The following is a 16883-nucleotide window of genomic DNA, read 5'->3' as shown; positions in this document are numbered from 1 at the left end:
ATTCATGAAGCTAAGAAGGACCATGAAGGCCCTATGTATGTTCAGATTTCCTGTGAAAAGGCCATAAAAAATCTAGCAAAATCCAGTGAAAGAACTGGGCTAGGATACCCAGAGGCTCAGGATCCTCGGGACGTGTAGTACAACTAAATTAGGATTGAGACAGCTCAAAAGGGGTACCACGAAATACAAGAAACGAAGAATAGATATGTCCTTCTTAAGCACCCAATGGTGCAACAAAGAACCAGAAAACTTGGAGAATGACAATTCATGAACAAAAAGTTGGTACCTCGGGAAACCCAGAATGAAGAACTATAAGGGGAAGCGGCTGGAAAAACCTTCAACCCAGCAAGAATGGATTCCGCTCACTTGGGAAAAATGACAGCAAGAAGGACAGCCAAAAAGCTGAGTCTAAAAGGTAAAAAAGCCTTGAAAGAAGAGAGGGTGAAGGTTAGCTCTCCAAGGAGGACACCCCAAAATGGAAAGTCAGCAAATGGCTTTTAGGAAAACAGGACTAAAAGAGGAAAACTATGAGAAACAGAGAAAGAATCAGCTGTCAGAATGGCTGGCATAATAGGCGCTCTAGTACCCAGGGAGCCAAGGGGGGGGGGGGAATCAGTGGTACCCTGAACCCTAAAATGACACTATAAAAGGGGAAGGCAGCCAACATTGAAAAGGGATTCAGCAATAAAAAAATCACAACAGAATCATTGAGAAAACTCTGTCAAAAACTCAAAGAAAGTAGAAATATCGCTTGGTATCCCAATATAGCCACTGTAGAACATACTCGATTCAAAGAGATTCAAAGAGATTCAAACTTTGCAAGTCTTGGAGGCTTAGATAGCCATCTAAGTATGTAATTTTTTAGCTTATTTGGACCTTGTAACACATCTTAGTGAGCATATTGTAATCCACAATTAAGAAAAATAATGAAATATTTCATACCGATTTGAGGATCCTTAACAGTTATTTCGTGTGTTTCTTTATTACATTGTTTTCCTTTGCTGCTTTCTTGCTATTCAATACATATATTCTTGCTTGCTAGTTTTCCTTTTACTCAGCCAAAAGCTGAGTCTTTTTACCGAGATCCTCACTTCAACTTGGGCCTTGGACACACTTAGCCTCCAAAGAAACATATACCAAAACATGCACATATCAGATATCACTCTCTCCCACAAAAATCCTTCTCACCTAACTATCTTGGAAGGCAATGCCCAAGCAAAGCCACTTGGACTTGAGTTCCAAATCCCACAAATCTTGTGCAAAAGCACTAAATCTGCGAGAATTGGGGCCAAGATCCTCGTTGCTGAATCATTCTCATGAAATCCATTTACATATATGTATATGTATTAAAATGTATATCCTAATCTAAGAAACTAACAATTATTTGAAGATATGTGTATTGTATAGTGTATTCTTATGTAGGACCTATAGAGGTAAGAGAAATGACAAAACTCTATTGCATAATAAGCATAGAGAAAGATCGTATAGTTCAGAGAATCAGCGTTCTAGGTTCTTATAGGCTCAGTACGCCCGGGGTACCAAGTGAAGGAACTCTTTTTAAATGTTTACACAATAAAATATAAGTCTTAAATATTCTATTTCTTACTGTGAATATTATGAATACTTATTTTACTTATTTTGTAAGAGTAAATGGTCATTTTATGACAGTAAAACACTTATAATGGTATTTTTATTACTTAGGAGGAATCGCATTTTCGTCTTGAGGAGCTTTATGTGACTTGCGCACAACTTGGTTTGTAATCAGCCCCATTTAGCTATAGTGAACCAAGCCCAGTCCACCAAAACAACAAGTAAAGGTCCCAGGATCCTTGTTTCTACTTGGGCCTGGGTACTGTCCAAAAAGGACCCTCACAGTGTTAAACAGAACCTTGTCCATTTTCAATTCCTCAGATCACATGCATTAGGTAAATTAACACTTCTTATTTGGTTAAGTGTCAAACAAAACCTAGGCTATGTTCGATTCCTCAAATCACATGCCTTGGGTAATCTAGCGCTTCTTAATTTGCTAGATGCTAACCAAACCTCGGCTATGTTTGATTTTTTACTCTAAGTGTTTGATGTGCCCTTAGCCTTTGGAGGCTCTATAGGCCCAAAGGAAAACTTAAAATAACACTTGTTGGAATAGGCTAAACATCTAAAAGCGATTGCATTATGAAAAAAAGGAAAGAACATAATTGTGCAAACAAGTAGGCTAAAATTGAACTCTCTTTAATTGATATCAGAAAATTACAAAGTACAAATTAAAATATATAAAAAAAAAAAAAAAAAAAAAAAAAAAAAAAAAAACACTAGTCTAATTTACTCTTGTTCAAAGGAGGATACCAAAAAGAAAATAGGGGGAAATGAAAGGAGAAGAACCTCCATTCTAGGAAGTGTTCTTCGGGTTGATATCTCCTTGTCCCTTTTTGCCTCCTTCAGCAGGCTGGGGAGCCAAAATGGCTGGCTTAGAAGTAGCTTGGAAGGTTGTAACAGCTGGCTTGGCAGCAACCTAGGAAGATAGACCAGATGGCATGGTAGTAACCTGGGAAGTATGGACAGCTAGTTTATCAGCTGGCAAAGGAACTACAGCAGCCGACTTCTCAGTAGGCTGGGGAGTTGAGGTAGCAGCACCTATTACCCCAACAGTGGTTGGAGCAACTTCCCTCATAGTTGGGGGGTAAATGACCTTCTTAGGCTTCCTCAACTCAGAATCATCATCCACTCCAACTGAACCTAAGGCCTCCTTCCAAACCTAGAGGCAATAGTCGTAGCAAACTTCAGTGACTTGAGCCCTCAAAATCTCTTCTGTCTCTTTTACACCTACATCATACCTAGCCTGCTCGACCTTTGTAGCTTCCTCTGCCTTGCCATCTAGTTCCTTTTACTGGGCCTTAATTTTCTCGCCGGTAATGGTCAATTGCTCCTCAGCCTTTCGGAGACGCTGGTGCTGCTCCTTGGCTTGCTTCTCGGCCCCCACTAGAGTAGCCTCAGCACTTTTCCTTTCCCTCTTAGCTTCAGTAAGCTTAAGAGTAAGGTCCTTGCTTTTCTTTTCAGCAATCGCCAAGGTCTTCACCACCAACACCCTGCATGCCTCTTTATCCTTCAGCTTAAAGTGAGCATGATCAACCCACTCCTCAGCAACATGAGCTACTTGGACCGCCTAGGCGAACAAAACAAATAAGGAGTAAAGTTAATTAAAAAAGAAGGGAGGGTGTTACGAAAATTATACACCTACTATGGCAAGATCCCTCTTTAGGGTTAGGAAGACCTCATACTTCTTCAAACTCCTTAAATCTGCCATGTCTTGAGAAAGTAGTAGAGCTTGCTCCAGCGAGTTGGCCACATAGCTAGCTTTACCTTATTCAAAATCCCTAATGAAGGAGTCAACAGGCAATGGGGCTCCATCCAGCTCCAGGGTTGGGTTCCATATTGGCACCTTGGTGTAGCAGTCTAGTGCGACCCCAATATGGGAACCCTCTGTAGAGCTCCTTCTTTGCTGCCCTTTGGCAACCTTAACCTCTTTTGGAGGCTCCTGATCCTTAGAAGGTTGAACCTCACCCTCTTCAAACGTCTCCTTCCTAGCCTTCTTATCCCTTTTCCTTTTCTTTTCTAAAGGCTCGGTAGGGGAAGCCCGTGATTGAGCAGGAGTCGGAGGATGAGGATTGAACGCCCACGCGTGAGATTCCAACAGAGCCAGTAAGTTAGGGGTCCTCTTGTTCAACACCATTGCTTCAAGAATATTGGTGGATTCCTAATTACTACTTATGCGAACAATAGATTGGTGCCTTAAACTGGTACCCGAGGATTCAGCAAACTCGATTTGATCAAACACACTGAAATCCTCCTCTAAGTCTACAATTGTAGGCTCTGGAGCAAGTTCTTCTTGCTCTTTTTAGATGGAATAACTTCCTCCTCGACTTGTAGAATCTCGGCTATTTGTTGATCAATTAGAGCAATGTTATGAGTTCCTTCCAGGGGGGACCAGTGAGAAACCCAGGAACAACAATGTCAATTTAAAGCAATCGAGGATCCTTGGCCTTGATTATGTGCTCAGGAGCCTGGAAACTAGAAGAAATAAGGGTTTACCTGAGGATAACGTGGGCGGCACGCAATTTGTCTATCCTTATGGGGGAAGATATCATATTGTAGTATCCTATTGAGGTCCTCGTGATTCACCAAGTTAAAATTGGGAGCAATAAAATGTTTAGCTACGACCAAAAAAAAATTAAAATAAAAAAGAAGAAAAGTAAAAGATCTCAAGCCAACTAGTGATAAAAGAGATGCATGTTCTTACAAAAGAGGAAAGAAAAACGTGTATGCAAAAAAAGAGGAGAAGATAAAAAAAAATTTTAATTAAAAAAAAAAAAAAAAAAAGGTGGGCGAGATAGAGCTCTACTATCTAGGGGGGAAAGACAATTTACTTAAGCTTATGAACACCCCACCTGGCTTCTCGTCTCGTGTTGGACAATGTAAACCACCATGCCATTCACTCGAGACAATAAAAAAATCTTGGTCCAGGTTCTTGTTGGATTCAGGAAGGCAAGAAATCAACCTGACTAAGGGAACCTTAGTTTTAAAATAGTATCCCATATCTTTGCTATGTTGACGGTTATATACCTAATTGATGCCATGATGGGTAAGATTAACCCCCCATCTTATGGTTTAACGCATCTACACTACCTATTATCCTAAATAAGTTAGGTGAACATTGGGTCGAGCAAAGTCTATAGGAAATCAAAAAGTCCCTTGTCACTCTACCCATGGGAATTTGCATCCTACCTTCTATAAAAGCAATCATGGGTATGACCACAACCCCTTCCAACCTCGCAGTATGCCACTCCCCTAAGGGACAGTGCTCTATTGTTACCTCAGTTGAAATATTCTTTTTGGCCTTAAAAGCCTCCCTACCCTTGGGTGTATCAACTAAGCTAGCAAACCTACCCATTTCTATGGAAAATGAAAATGGAAGTAAAAATCATGAGACGAGGAAGGGAAGGACCCTAAAAACTATATGTAAACTAAAAGGTACTTACGAAAATAGGGAGTGGGGAACCTCGGACTGCTTCTTTGAAGGTTTAGAAAGATAGGAAAAATGGGAAAGATGGTCCCCCCATACCCCTTATATAGGGAGACTCCCACTCGAAACCCCATAAGAATCGCAATTGTTGGATCTTCATCGCGCCGTAGAACGTAGGGGACACAACGCCATACTAGGCATTAAATGGAGCGTTGCGAATGCCAAAGTGTCAAGGATGTGAGCAAAGCAAGCAAAAAGTCACCGCCATCTGAGAACACTCCCAAATGTGTGAAACTTGCAAAGCATTATTAAAACCTCATTTCCCTAAAATGGAAAGGAATGGAGTTTTGAGGGGCTATTGTGGAAGCAAATAATCCGAGGACACTCTAAGGCCCATGAACCCCAATTGAGGATGACCAAAGGCCTACACATATGTTAACCCTAGTTTGACATGTGGGCTAAGACTGAGGAGGGAAGGCATCAAGACCACGCAGAACCTAACTAAGACTTAGAGTAAGAGGTCTGAGGAAAGGAGGCTAAATGGCCCGTCGTCTGAGGAGCCTGAGGAGCAAATGCACCTTGAGAGTGCCTAAAGCGGCTCCCTGCACCAGAAAGTAAAGCATGTGAAAGACATCAAAGTTGTGCAAGCAACGGAAAGGGGAAATATCCAAGAAGGTGGCTATCACCTCCACATTTAATGCTCTGCACCAACTGAACTGTCTACGTTTATGAGAAAAAGACACCTAAACAGTGACTCAACAGCTCACAAACCTCTCAACCACCTCCAGAAGGGTCTTGATGGGACAAGCATCTGAATTATCCCCCCTAAGACATACAAATAGAGGGCCAAGATGCAATGGAGAGGGCTATATAGAGAAAGGAACTCCACTGGAAATGGGATGAACATTCTAGAGAGAAAGAGAAAAAGGAAAAAAATGAAACTTGTTGTAATAAGATCAACCTTGACTATTAATGAACATTTCATCCTCGGACTTGCCTGAGGAAGAACTTACCTTGAATTTGTGTCTCTTTCGCTCAAGTTATTTATGTTAGTCCTGTTATCCACAAGCTTGTAATTACTCAGCATTGTAGTTGATCCAGAGAACCCACTCTCTTACAAATTTATTGTGTTGGACTTGCTGTACTGGGTTCCACTATTCTAAGAGGGCTTGAGCCATATTTCAAGTCCTTACAACACCTATAAAGGTTTAATTCATTTTAGGGTAAATTGCATTTTTCATCCTTCGAATTTGGGACATGCATGATATTTACTTATTCACTCAAATTTTCAAATTTTTCATTTTAATCTTTCAAATTAATTTCTGACGTGTATCGATTTGTTGAACATCTTAATTTGTTGATATGGCTAATAGTTAGCTGATTCGGATATAACTTTTATGATATGGGCGAGCAGAGGTCTAATGTGGCTTAGTCACAAATAAAAGTGGACCAAGGTGTGGCATGTCTCACATTCATCTGAATGCACGTGTGACACAATCTCAATGTTACAAGTGTTAGTTTGAAATTACAAAACAAATGAAGATAAACTACATATGTCTAACAAAAACAGTCCTAATTGTTGATTTGAGCCTCCAAATCAATAAACACTGATTCCATTCATTGATTGAATCCCCAATAGTCGATTTCAACGTAGAAAAAGAAAAGTTAATAGGATGAAAAAACCCATAACTTCTACAATTGGACTAAGTACAGAATGATCATGCAGGTGTTTTGTTATATATATAAAATAGGGTTTAATTTACCTCTAGTACTTTTTTAATTTAAATATCCTTTTATTTTAATGAGAAATTGTCATACCACATACTAATTAAATAAAATGTGGAGAATAAAACCCGCTACCACTTGTCATTGTGTATTTAAAACAAAATAAAATATTCAATTAAAAAATTATTGGAAGTAAACCAAATTCAAAAATATACAAACATAAAGTGTCAATTACCAATAAGTAGTTTAAGAGGTAGACAAGTAACCTAGGGAGTAGTGATGATCAGTAGAAATAGACCTGACACTGGACTACCACCAGCATTTGAGAGGCTTTATGTGTAACGTATTTGGATGTAAGAATCGATCCTTAGCATCTTTACAGGCCATTCATCAGGCTTAAATCTAAATGGTTGTCAATTAAGGGGTGAGACATAGCTCAGAAAATTCGTGTTAAAATATTTAGTATTCTAAAAAAAATATTAAAAATAAAAACCTTGGTCAAATACTAATAGCATTTGGAAAGAATATTAATAAATGGAATCTTCACAATTGCATTTGCTATAGTGGAGGCTGAAACTAAGGATTGTTGGACTTGATTCCTTACAAGGTTGCTTAATGATATTGTATTGGAAGTAAGTGAGAAAATGGAATTTTCAACCAACAAATAGTATATGTGATCTTGACAAACCTCTTTACTTGAAATTCTACCTGTTGATATCATGTTGTTTTCTAGCAATTGATGAGAATATGAGTTTTATCATCTATTAAATTGAAATCAACCAAAAAAAAAGATACCATATAAGCATACCTACGGACTTCAATCAACATGATTGAGGTTATGGGTTTTCTTTTTCTATGTGGGAATCTATTAAATTCTTTTGACTTTTGTTACTCGTTTTTGTATAGTCATAGACTCATGATAGTGCTTAGTCTTACCATTAGTTTTCAGTCAATTTCTTTCCTTCAACTATAATCTTGAATATTGTTAGGGAATAATCATCCATACAAATGCTAGAAATTCGATTTCACTAGTTTTGTACCTATTGGCCGTTAGGGCCAGCTTCCAGAACCTCAAATACCCTGGCAAGTAACCTATCATATCAAGGACACCATGTCAAAGCAGGACTGGCTCATTGTAGCAATGAAGCACAACTCTGGCTGAGAAGTAAGAACTTATTCATATATTTATTCTTTTTATGGAAGAAAACCATTGACTTACTAATTTAATAAGTAAGCAAAATATCTGTGACTTTTTAAACCGGTCACTTTTAGCGAGAAAACTTTTTCCCTCTCGCTCTTTTTTTTGTAATCTTTTTAGAGTGAGTTTCAATTTATAGCGTCTACTCTTGAATCCTGATAATAGCTCTTTATAATCAGACCAAGACACCAATTGGTTTTTGGGTATTTGATTACTTGTCCCAGCTAGTTACTTCAATTTTTCCCCCGTACTTATTTTTTCATTAAAATATATTTTATGTGAAGTCCCTTTCTTTAAATTGAGGAACCAAGAGGGAGTGGAAGGGAGGGAAGAATCAAAGGAGGATTTTGGATGTGAATCTCTATAGTTCAAACATTTCCCTAGTTGAAGTGTGTAAGTGCAAGTTAGACTTTGAGGCAACTCAAGTGTATATGACCTAAATCCAAATGATACATTTGGGTGTCAAGCAAGAGTATCAAAAATGCCATTTATAACACTAAAGCATAAAAAGGAAAGGAATGGCAAAACAGAAAAGTAAAGAATGACAAGGGATATACATAAAAAAAAAACCCTGTGAAAGGGATGAAAAACCACAGTGGGTGAAGGATAGAATATCATTCTCCCTTAAAAGCTATGTAATATGTAGAAAGTTTAAGGTTTACACAATATTGTTCTTCCTAAAACAGTAAAACCCTACACTTTTTCTACCTTTCTTCCCTACCAGATTTCTTCTTCTGTCTCTTTTTTCTTTGCTTAGCAACATTCTCTTCTTATAGTACGAGGAATGTTGTTGGTTGTAAGTGTCTCATTCTCATTCTCTCTTGCAAACCCTAACACAGCTACTAGTACTATTCTGTGACTGGAAGAGAGAAAAATTGTTTCTGTCAAAGTAGTGGGCTAAAGGGCAACTTTGTACCATCGTGAAGGACAAGTAGAGAGGAGGAGAGGGTAAGCATGAGGCTTGAGGGTATTGCACGTGTCCTTGGCAGTGGTCCAACCTAGTACTAACTAATGAAGGGTGTCTTGTAACCTCTGACCAATAAGGGCTGAATTCTCTCTCATGATAGTGTTTGGTGTCCATGCCAGACTATGCATCTCTCTTCCTCCAATGGTTATCACACTGTTGGCTCAAGCCAAAGGCATGGCTCCCCTCACCAAAGTCCTTGCTTTTGTATCTCAAGGTTGTCCATGTGGAGGGCCAAGATGTAGCCAAGTCGGTATACTCACTTGCACCAGCTTGTGTACTATACAAAGTGTCAATAATTCACTAAAAAAGTCAACCCTACATGAAACCACTCAAACCATACGACCTCACTTAAATCAACCAAAACCATCTACAAAATAGAGTAATCATACGAACATGCACTTTTGATCCCTAATTTTTTGACGCACCTACTTTAGTCCCTGGAAATTGAAAACCATTTCCATTTTGATCCCTGCCATCATCTTGGTAACAAAAATATCCTACGTGGCAGACAGAGTGCTTTGTTAGCATTTTAGATACTAGTGTGGCCATTAAAATAATATTAAAAAATTTCTTTGTCATTTAGATAATTCTATGTCAGTATTTAAATTAATAAAAAAATCCAAACCAGAAAATTCAAAAAAATTTAAAAAATAAACCTTAAATCTAATGAAATTAGATAATTAAATTAATTTTTTTGGGTTACTTTTCATTATTTTTCACGTAAGAACATTCATGTTCTTCTTTTCCTAGAACATGAACTTTATGGTCTTCCCCAACAAACAATCCGATTTCCAACAAACCCATAACCCAAAAATTTTCTTGGGAAACAAACATACAAAAAACCCAATTTCAGCTATTAAAATAAAAAAATAAAAAATAAAAAAAAAATCATAAATCCCAAAGCCTCCATTTTCTCAAACCCTAGCAAAATCATCAAATCCCAAAGCAACAAAGTACCAAATCAATCCAAAAATACAACCAACCCAAACAAAAAATATCAAACACTCAAACCCAATACACAAACCTAGAAAATCCTAGCCACCACCACCACTAATCAAACAATAAAACCCACCACCACCACCACCATCCTATCAAACAACCAAACCCACCACCACCAACACTACTAATCAAACAATCAAGAGAGAGAGAACTTAGAGTTTGTGTGGGTTTGGTCTCTTGCTATCTATCTTTAATCTGGTAAGGCTCTAGGCGGCTGGGTTAGTGATTCAAGAAGTGTGGGTCTATTATGTTGGCTGTAAATTTGGTTGATTTCATTTGTGATTTAAGATTGTGAAGGGATAAAAAATAGATGTGCGGATGCTTAATTAAGTGTTTGTTTCTTAAGAAAAACAAAAGGAAAATGAAATTTTTTTTAAAGAAATGATTTTCATTTTTTTTATAAAACTAATTATTTGTTATGGCTTTTTAAAAAAAATTAAAACGCTGATGTGGCATTATTTAAATGCCAAATGATTTAAATAAAAAATAAAAAAATTATTCGCCATGCCAATTTCTAAAATGCCAACAATACACTCCGTCTATCATATAGGATATTTCCGTTAATAAGATGATGATAGGGACCAAAATGGAAATGATTTTCAATTTCTAGGGACTAAAGTAACTTAAAAAATGTAAGGACCAAAATGGGAATCAGCCCAAAATGTAGGGAGCAAAAGTGTATTTTCGTCTTATATAAACTAGGTGTTGATCACTTCATCCTTTAAATATAAAATATGAGGTCTTTCACACCTAAAACTTGTTGGGCTACTCTTAATCACACCAAAAAAAAAAAAAAACCTAGCACAACATTTTAAAAATTAGCACAAAACAAAGTCCAAAACCAGCTTTGGACTAGGTCAATCCAGCCCAAAACTGACCATACCACATTGTGATATGTGGAATATAACTGCACTGCACCACACATGTAACTGCCAAACTAAGGTGTGGTGTAGTGTAGTGATGGTTTTGGCCAAACTGCACAAGTTAGATGATAAAAATGGACCCAAACCACATTGTGAACACCCTTACCTTCAACGGTCGTCATAATATGCATTTGCAATTTTACTTCGTTTGTTTCACTGTAAAATGTTTTATTTTATATTTGAAAGGTGTTTGGTTTGACAGGAAAAAATTTTCAAGTGCACAAACATTGAACCAGCAACCCAACCACCAAATTTTTAGGACGGAAGGGGAAGCTACTATGTGTTTTTTATTTTAATAAAAAATAATTAATTAATTAAAAAAATTAAAAAAAAAATTAAAAAAAAAAAAAAAAAACCAAGTTTTGAAAAGGATTTTACAGTTAACAAAAAACATTTTCAGGTTTGACTAAATTTTACAATGAAACAAATACAATAAATTGCTAAAAATGTTTTCCATAAAACAAATGGAGCGGCTACACTACCTAACCATACGACACATCATGATAGTGTAAAACATAAATTAATAAGTAAATAGTCGTTTAGAGTATACAATTTTTTCTTGATAACTCAACAGTTGGGAGAGGGGGGATATGAATCCATTGAAAATGTTAGGAAATGTCAGTTAAGTTACAAGATTCTAAAGGAGTAATATGATTTTATTCAAACAATCATTGCCTTTTTCACTATATTCAAAAACTACAAGTGACAATAGTGTCTAGTTAATAGCAATGTAGTTTATGACGATTGTTCCAATATAGGAGGACTTGTTAAGATATTTGTAGTCGTTTAAGTTTCAACTTTTTTTTTGTTGAGTAGAAACGATAGTAGACTTTATTAATGAGAAATCATCTTGTACAATGGGGAAGAGGAAGGAAGGGCATTCTTCTTACCAAACAATGGTCTCCTCCTCCTTTTCTGCAGCAGTAGCCAAAGCTAAGGCAACACGATTACCTCATAAAGGTATATTATGAAAAGAAATAAAAGCAAAACTACCCTTAATAAGATTGATGTTTTCGAGTATCCAAGCGACCTCAAGAGAAGAAATTCTATCCGAAATTAACAGGTCCATCAATTCAGCAAAATTGCATTCAACATACAACTTGAAGAAACTTATACTTTGACAAAACAACAGAGCCACTCTCATCATTGAAGCAGCTATGCAGAAAGGATTCAAGTTCTTTTGTTCTCAGCGACATGTTGCCGCTAAGACTTCTCCCTTGCAATTCTGAATAAGCAATCCAACCCCAATAGATGAGTTGTTCCTTGATTGTGAAATCGCCAGACTCAATTTATGGATTGAATCCAAGGGAGGTGGCTGCCATTTTGGTAAAAGATGAGTTGGAGCCTCGGTGTTTCTCTGCTAAACTTCCACATATTCCAGCCTATATAATTCAGGCCGTGACCACAGATCCTTAAAGGATGGAATTTTTTTTCTCGAAAATCAACTTGTTTCTGCAATTCCATATCATCCAACATGTTGTGCAGAGGGTGTCAAAATATGGACGAGATAATTTCTTAAGAGCAACCTCCAAAGCATCAATGAAGATAATGTGTTATGGTAGCTTGAGATCATTCCAAAATGGTGTTTGCCGCCAAACAGCCTATGCAAATGAACACCCCCAAAATAGATGGCTACACGTCTCAGCTTCATCGACACACAATGCACAAGAGAAGGAATTAGAAATCTTCCTGTTAAAAAGCTTAGTTTGTGTGGGAAGCGCATCATTGCTTGCTTTCCATATAAATGTATTTGTTAGGGACATACAAGTAATTGGCTAATCCTTTGACAAAACACATTTTACTTGTAATTGGGTAGATCTAGGATAGGTTTAATGCTTCAAGAAAGAAGTGTTCAAGTTTAGTATTAAAGCCATGCAAAATCTGACAAAAAAACAAGTGAAGAAGTGTTGTTCATTAAAGCTCCACAGCAGTTTCAACAGAAAGACTTCTATCGAGATTTAATGTTGAAGCTCGATAGAAGCTCGACAAAAGTTGTACCTATCGAGAATTACGAAATTAGAAATTCCAAATCTGATTACACGAATATCCTTGAGTATTTGTGTAAGGTTTCTTTTTTCATAACCCTAGACATATATAAGGATTATTTTAAGGGTTGTCACACTTGATGCAAAGGTTGTTGCACTAGTTGTTACATGCATTGTGTGACCGGAGACAGAATTTTCCCTAGTTCATCATATTCTCTGTAGAAGCTACTGCGTCTTTATGCCAAGGGTTTTGTGACCAAGGAGCTTCCTAATCTTCATCGTTGATGAATTGAAGAACTTTGCAGCCAACAATCCTTCTCAAGTTGGTGTGTTAGTCACGTACTAGGATTCGTGCATCATTGGTTAGTCATGTACTGGGAGTCGTGCATTGAACGAAGAGATTGCCACTACAAGACAAGTCCAATTGGGTATTAGGGTAAGAGTTCAACTGTAGGTTGGTATTAGGTACTGGGATTCTTTTTACTTGTAATTGCTTGTTTTGATAATAGTGGATTCTCGGGAGTGGTGTCCTTAAATTCACCCGATGGGGTTTTGCCTCGGTAGTTTTCCCCATTTGTAAACAAATCACCTATGTCAAATTTATTTTTCGCTACATTAGACTTAGTTGGTGATTTGTTGGTGCTGCCATGCTTATTGCATGTAATTGAATCTAATTAATTCACTTGGATAATTAATTAATTAATTCACCAAAGGGGTTAATACATTTTTGGCCTATCAAGTGGCATCAGAGCAAGCACACTTTGATTAGGTTTAATCTTTGTTGTGTGATTCATTGACCCATGTTCCACAAGTGGCATGAAAATATCTTTTATTTCAAATACATCTTGCTTTTCTAATCTCTATTTGATTGAGTGTTTTAGAAAATGTGAGTCTAAAAGTTATTTGAAAGCTATCTTAATGGTTGTTGAAAAAGGTCTTAGTGTGACAAGGAAGAAACTAGACTGCCTCAAAATGAAAATGTGCAAAGGAGTTCGTCTAAGAAGGGTAAAAATTAAAGATTTTGTACATAAGTGGTAGATTAGAAAGAAAACCATTCCTATTGATTTGTCAAGCAAGCATGAAGTGTACTTCATGATGAAGTCTGCATTCAAGGTAATGGACACATGTTTGTGGTACCTTGACAATGGGTGCTCAAGACACATGACTGGAGACCGTTCTCTCTTCAAGGTTTTCGAGTCTAACAAAGGTGGAAATGTCACTTTTGGTGATGGGAGCAAATCACAAATAAAAGGGAAAGGAACCATCTCTACTCTACCTAGACTGCCAAATATTACAAATGTGTTGCATGTAGAAGGTCTAAGAGTGAACTTGTTGAGCATAAGTCAGATATGTGATCAAGACTTCATGGTGCTATTCTCAAAAGGAAAATGCCTTGTGTTGAATGAGTCTGGGAAGAAACTCATAAGCAGAGTCCTTACTCTGGATAATTGTTATGGATTAGTACCTGATGCTGATATTGTGTGCAATAGTATTCGTTTGCCAAATGAAAGACTTATTGCACCAAAGGATGGGACATAGTTACAAAACATCTGTCAATTATATCTAAGCATGAATCAGTGTTAGGAATACCAAAGCACAGCAGGGTTAGCAATGTTGTGTGTGGACCATGTCAGCTTGGGAAATAGATGAAAGCAAAACTTCCAGACATTCAGACATCAGCTACATCTAGACCTTTGGATCTCATGGGTCCAACTAAAATCAAATCTCTTGGAGGAAAGAGATACATCATGGTTGTAGTAGATGATTTCACTAGGTATACTTGGGTCATTCTTTTAAGATCCAAGTCAGATGCTCCTAAGCACATTGAAACTTTGTTGTGTACAAGACTACAAAATGAGAAGAACATGAAGATTGTTTGAATTCACAGTGATCATGGTAAAGAATTCGAGAACTCATACATGGAATCTTTTTGTACTAGATCTGGTATATCTCAAGAATTCTCTGCTCCCATTACTCCTCAGCAAAATGGTGTAGTAGAAAGAAATAACAGAGTCATTCGGGAGATGGCTAGAGCCATGTTACACAATAAAGATGTGGCTAGAAATTTATGGGGAGAAGCAATTAACACCGCATGTCATACGATTAACAAGGTATATTTCAGACTCGGTACAAAGAAGACTCCCTATGAATTGTGAAAGGGAAGAAAGCCAAATGTGAAGTATTTCGGAATCTTTGAAAGTACTTATTTCATCCTCTAGAATAGAGAGACTATAGGAAAGTTTGACTCCCACAGCAATGAAGGAATATTTTTGGGATACTCCTCCATAAGCAAAGTTTATCGGGTGTACAACAAAAGAACCAAGAAAGTGATGGAAACTGTCAATATTGTTATTGTTGAAGCTTCAAATTTTGGTTCTGAGAAAATTAGTGAGAAAATACCTAAGGAAAATTCTTCCTTCAGAGCCTAAGGTTGTTCAAGAAGAAGTTGATCAAGAGCCTATTTCTCCAAGTACTCCAAGTGTTGTAGAAGTCTCAGCAAATATTCCTACATCACCAGAGTCTGAATCTCATGAAGAGAAAGGACCTTCCTCAAGGATCAAGCTAAATCACCCTCCTGAAGTTATTGTGGAAAATATGAATAAACTTACACAAAGAAAGCGTACAAAAGAACCAAGAAAGTGATGGAAACTGTCAATATTGTTATTGTTGAAGCTTCAAATTTTGGTTCTGAGAAAATTAGTGAGAAAATACCTAAGGAAAATTCTTCCTTCAGAGCCTAAGGTTGTTCAAGAAGAAGTTGATCAAGAGCCTGTTTCTCCAAGTACTCCAAGTGTTGTAGAAGTCTCAGCAAATATTCCTACATCACCAGAGTCTGAATCTCATGAAGAGAAAGGACCTTCCTCAAGGATCAAGCTAAATCACCCTCCTGAAGTTATTGTGAGAAATATGAATAAACTTACACAAAGAAAGCGTACAGTTGATAAATGTGTCACTAACTTTGTGTCTTATTCTTGCTATTTGTCACAAGTTGAACGCACCAAGGTTGAGGATGCTCTCTAGGATGAAAGCTGGGTTAAGGCCATGCATGATGAACTGCTCCAATTTCAAAGGAATGATGTCTTGACCCTAGTACCTAGACTTAAAGGAGAGCACATCATTGGCACAAAGTGGATATTCCGCAATGAAACTAATGAAGAGGGAAATGTGATTCGCAACAAGGCTTGTCTAGTGGCCCAAGGATACTCTCAAGTGGAAGGAGTAGATTTTGATGAAACATTTGCTCCTGTAGCTCTCATAGGGTTCTTCTAGCCTTGGCTTATCACTTGAAGTTCAAGCTTTATCAAATGGATCTGAAGACTGCATTCTTCTAGCCTTGGCTTATCACTTGAAGTTCAAGCTTTATCAAATGGATCTGAAGACTGCATTCTTGAACGGGTTTCTTAAAGAAGATGTCTATGTTACTCAACCTAAAGGATTCATTGATCCACACTTTCCGGATCATGTGTTATACCTCAAGAAGGCTCTCTATGGACTTGCAAGCACCCAGAGCTTGGTATGACTGGCTTACACAATACCTAGTCTCACATGGTTTCACAAGAGAACAAGCTGATCAAACTCTTTTTATCAAAAGGGAGAATGGTGAGTTGATAGTTGCTCAAGTCTATATTGATGATATCATCTTTGGGTCTACAAAGGATGAGCTTGCTCATGACTTTTCGAAGCTTATGCCTGAGTTCTAGATGAGCACGATTAGAGAGTTGAATCACTTTCTTGGATTGCAGATTCATCAACAAGAGTTAGGTATATTTATATCTCAATGTAAATATGCTAAAATTCTTGTGAAAAAGTTTGGTTTGGAATCTGCTAGTCCTATTAGAACTCCCATTGGTTTCCTTATTAGATGCTAGTTGTTGCCTATAAGTTAGAGTTGGACCCAAAAAAAGGATTCTCAATAATTAAACGAGTCCTAGTTAGAATACAATCCCCACAAGCATGATCCTGTTTAACCGAGGAAACTTATTCTAAAGGATTTGCAATCTCTAATATCTATGGATTGCTGGGTGGATTTGATTTTGAAAATAAAGAAGAATCTAGAACTTTGGTAGGG

This window comes from Quercus robur, chromosome 2 (assembly GCF_932294415.1).
Source record: "Quercus robur chromosome 2, dhQueRobu3.1, whole genome shotgun sequence".
Classification (NCBI taxonomy): Eukaryota; Viridiplantae; Streptophyta; class Magnoliopsida; order Fagales; family Fagaceae; genus Quercus; species Quercus robur.
Note: the sequence above shows the minus strand (reverse complement) of the source record.